Below are 5,531 nucleotides of genomic sequence, written 5' to 3'. Positions count from 1 at the left end.
TGGTACACACTAACCCAATAACACGCACACATAAGGAAACAGTACTCGCACAATGAAAGGACCCGGGGTCCTAATCCATCTGGACGAATACATTACATTTGGTTACATCGCGAGGTACTTGACCTCTATATGATACATTTTACAAACATTGCATTCGTTTTTAAAAGACAAACTTTCATCACATCGAAAGTTGACAGGCATGCATACCATTTCAGAATATATCCAATCTATAATTGACTTAATAATAATCTTGATGAACTCAACGACTCGAATGCAACATCTTTTGAAATATGTCATGAATGACTCCAAGTAATATCTCTAAAATGAGCAAATGCACAGCGGAAGGTTTCTTTCATACCTGAGAATAAACATGCTTTCAAATGTCAACCAAAAGGTTGGTGAGTTCATAGGTTTATCATAATCATTCATTTTTATCATTTTAATAGACCACAAGATTTCAGATATTTAATTGTACACGTAACCCGAGTACATAATAATACGCGTAACCAGCGAATTAAAATTCATTCATATGGTGAACACCTGGTAATCGACCTTAACAAGATGCATATAGAATATCCCCATCATTCTGGGACTCACATCGAACATGATAAATTGAAGTACTAAAGCATCCGTAACCCGGATGGGGCTCGTTGGGCCCGATAGATCTATCTTTAGGATTCGCGTCAATTGGTGGCAATTATCATAAACACCAATTCTTAGGCTACCAAGCTAAAAAGGGGCATATTCGATTCGATAATCCAACCATAGAATGTAGTTTCGATTACTTGTGTCTATTTCGTAAAACATTTATAAAAGCAGCGCATGTATTCTCAGTCCCAAAAATATATATTGCAAAAGCATTTAAAAAGGGAGCAAATGAAACTCGCGATACAATATTTTGTCTTAAAAATATTCATACGACGATACTGAACAATGCAGGGTTGACCTTGGATTCACGAACCTATATCATTCATATATATATTAAAACATATACTTGTAATCGAACAATTTTATATATATTTAGTTATGTAAATTTTGTATAGGATAATTCATAAGTTTTATTATTTAATTATATATTTTCATAAAATTGTTAATATAGTTAAGTTATGTATATTAAATATATATATATATATATATATATATATATATATATATATATATATATATATATATATATATATATATATATATATATACATACATACATACATATATATATACATACATATATACATATATATATATATATATATGTATATATATAGTCCTCAATTTTGTATACTTATAATCTTAGCAACGTCATTAAAACTTTTATTCATAGTCATAATTATTTTAATAATAATACTGATAATATTGTTAACTATAAAAATAATAATAATAATAATGACACGTAATGATAATACTAATAGTTATGGAATGACACTAATACTAATATTTATAAAAATAATAATAACTTGTATTATTTTCATAATAATAATAATAATAATAATAATCATAATCACAACAATGATAGTAATACTAAAATGACAAAACTTATAATAATCTTAATAATACTTATAAAAATACTAATGATAATGATAATGATAATGATAATGATAATACTCTTAATTTGATTAATGCTACTGATACTTCTAAATATTAGGAGTAAGAACAATTATCTTAATAATAACAATAACTAATAATAATAATAATAATAATAATAATAATAATAATAATAATAATAATAATAATAATAATAATAATAATAATAATAATAATAATAATAATAATAATAATAATAATAATAATAGTTATGTTAATGATAATAATAATACTCATAATATTAATATTTGTGATAATAATAATTTACACAATAATAATATCATAGTTAATAATAATAACAATAATAATAATTTATAGTATAAAAATAAATTTAAAAAGAAGAAACTACCTTTAAAAGCCATTTTTAATAAAAACTGCCTCAAGCCGGGCTCGAACCCTAGATCTCTCGTTAATCCGAACCGTAACCAAACCGTCGCACCATTCTTATTTTTCTGATTTATATTGAATATTAATTATATTATACCCGTATTATTTATTTCATCTTCTTCTTCCTTCTCACTAACCAATCGACTGGAAACAATTCAAATCATAACCGCAATTTACTATTTGCATTAAGACTAGAAATTGATTTTTAAATAATCTGTGTTGATGAACTGAATTAATTAGAAAAGAAAGAAAAACATTTACAGCAGTAGCTATGGAAAAGAAAAAAAAATAAATAACGAAGAACACACAAATCGGTTTTTGAGATTGGGTTTTTTTAAGACCTCGATTCCTTCATGAAACATTTCCCAAATCACTCCTAGAAACCTTCTATATCATCAATTGAATTTTAAACATCAACACAGATTCGGATTTCATGATGAACAAACTAGTTGACTTTTTAGAGTTTAAGTTTTAAGTTTGACTCGAAAATTGAACCTCTATAGGATGAATTGGGTTATGAAACTTTTCAGATAGTTTGAGGAGATTTTAAACACGACTGCATTTACACATTTTGCAAATTGATTCGAAATCGGGGTTTTGCCAAAAAAAAAACGCGTACAGGGGAATAACAAGTTTTTCTCTTCATTTTCTGATTAATTCCAAAAAATAAATAAATAGCAGTTTATAGAATTTGTGAAGTTGATAAAGATACTGGAAGATAAAATGGTTTCCCTGATAGCTTGAATTGATTGATTGCTATATAATGAAGATGGGTGGGTGTCGACAGCTCTTTGAATCAGGCAAGAAAAGGGGAAAAATAAAATAAAATAAAAAAATATGTACAGAAGACATCAACCTTCGGCTGAAATCTTGGTTGTTTCTGTGATTAGAAGTCGACATATAGAATCAGAATAAGAGGAAAGTAGGAAAAGAGATCAATTATAGAAAGCAGATTGATAAACAAACAAAATCTGTTATATATCTCTTTTAAATTCTTTTATAATTAAATATAATTAATATTATTAATTAATAAATACATTAATAATAATAATACTTATAAATAATAATAATAATAATATATATAACAATATTTATTAGTAATAATAATAACATTAATGATAATAATAATAAATTGTATCTTAATATAAATAACAATACTTAAAATAATGATTTTAATAGATATTAATACTAATTATATTAATATTTATAATAATAATAATATTGATAAAGATAATATTAATACATACTCATTAATAATAGCTAAAATTATAAATTTTTACTACTAATTATGATATGAACAACAATAATACTGATTATAATAGTACTAATTATTAATAATAATAATGATACTATATCAAATTATATATATCAAATTCGTATCTATATATTATATGTTTAAATAATATTAATCACACTGGTATTGATATTAATGTTTGGAAATAATTATAACAACAATATTTTTAACTTGAAATCATATTTAATATAATAGTATCTTAATTTATCAATTATATCATAATTTATATATAATTGAATATTTATACACTATATGTATATATATATATGTATATATATATATATATATGTATATATGTATATATATATATGTATATATATATACATGTCATAATATATATATATATATATATATATATATATATATATATATATATATATATATATATATATATATATATATATATATATATATATATATATATATTACAGTATACATGTCATAATATTACGTAGAAATCATATAGGTTCATTTTGAATTACAACATAACTATTTTGTAACTTATATTTCATATATATATATATATATATATATATATATATATATATATATATATATATATATATATATATATATATATATATATATATATATATATATATAATTACATTTTTATTTACAGACAACTTATTCGTGAATCGTCGGGCATGGTCAAAGGGTAATTTATTTTCTGAATATAGTTCCAATTTTTTTTTAGACTCAACTTTACAGACTTTGCTTATCGTGTCAGAATCATTAAAAGATTGAGTTTAAATTTGGTCAAAAATTTTCGGATCGTCACAGTACCTACCCGTTAAAGAAATTTCATCTCGAAATTTGATTGAGATGGTCATGGATGACAGTAAGTATGTTTTCATGACGCATACAAGTTGGAAATTAGAGTTTTATCACCATTGTATAATATGGATAAAACGATTTGATTATTCTAAGAGTATAAGTGAAATTATCGTAAAAAGTTGAAATGAAGAAATAGAGATTCGTCTTAACTTTTGACGTTGTCTCGGTTGAATTCCGAAATTCAAGGGATTTAAAGAAAATCTTTGAAATCTAAAAGATTTGATTCTTCGGCGAATAAAGAAATTAAGATCTCTACAATTAAATACGGTGATCTGCCTCGATTACCCTGTCTGATGTTCCCATTATAAATTAAACTTTTTCCGTTCCATTATTTTCACCATTCCTATACTTTCTTTCTTAGTTCATACATCCAAAAGATTGTGAAAATGCTTGATCCCGTTCTAATCCTTGATATTTTTCTAATTATCATTTCTGTCATCCTTCTTTTCAATCTTCCACCAGAAAAAAATCTGTTTACTTCTACTATTACCTTGGGGTGATACTATTCTTAATTATACAGTGTCTTTATATTGCTATTCTTATTAATATCCACGGTTTGTAACTTATGTGTTGTTATCGGGCTTTATATTTTCTCTTATATTTTGGAGCTCTTTGCCTTTTTATTCTCTTCTCAACCTCTAGTAAAGCGAGTAATGGTCCAGAATTCGTAGGTATAGAGTTTCGAATTACTATAATATTCTAAGCAGAGAGGAACGTATTAGCACGATTTGATTTGTCAAATTTCCAGAATATCCGGGAAAGATAGAACTATCAGGAAGATATGTTCTCGATATGTTTGGTGATTAGATAGAATATAAGAGTCGTGTAACATGGCACATGATGACGTTATGATCTGTGAATCATCACGTCCATTAGAAACTCAGCATGACTTACTGTAATATAATCACGTTGATCAAGTGTCATTATATTATACTAACCCATGCTTCAGTTCCCAACACTACTTCAAAAACATTCATATTTTGATTCGAATTTTTCAGAATTTAGAAATGAAAACAGTTTCCTTTCTGATGTAACACTAATAACGCGAGAAGATAAATGATTTCGGATAAGAATAGTTATGAAATTATCTTCAGAAATATCGAGGATATTTATAATAGAGGATACGATAATATCTTAGAATTTCTATTATCAATCGGTGATGAATAAGTTTTGTTCGTAAAAGTGTGGAGTCAGAAGCAAGGTATTCGTTAATGACTTCAGCAGATACTGAATCATTTGGATTCTTTTAAGGCAGATTTAGTTTTGGTGATATGTCCACGGTTTCCTTCATAGTTTGCTCAATTCGTTTTCCAGTTCCAACTTTTCTGAGCTTTGCCAACATACTATTCTTTATCATCAAACTTTTGGTTGTTTAAGATCGTTTACAGTTTTTGCTGTTTCATTCTGCTTTTTCAACATTCCGAGTATTGAT

The sequence above is a fragment of the Rutidosis leptorrhynchoides genome, chromosome 1 (assembly GCF_046630445.1).
Source record: "Rutidosis leptorrhynchoides isolate AG116_Rl617_1_P2 chromosome 1, CSIRO_AGI_Rlap_v1, whole genome shotgun sequence".
NCBI classification, from domain to species: domain Eukaryota; kingdom Viridiplantae; phylum Streptophyta; class Magnoliopsida; order Asterales; family Asteraceae; genus Rutidosis; species Rutidosis leptorrhynchoides.
This window is presented reverse-complemented; position numbering follows the sequence as displayed.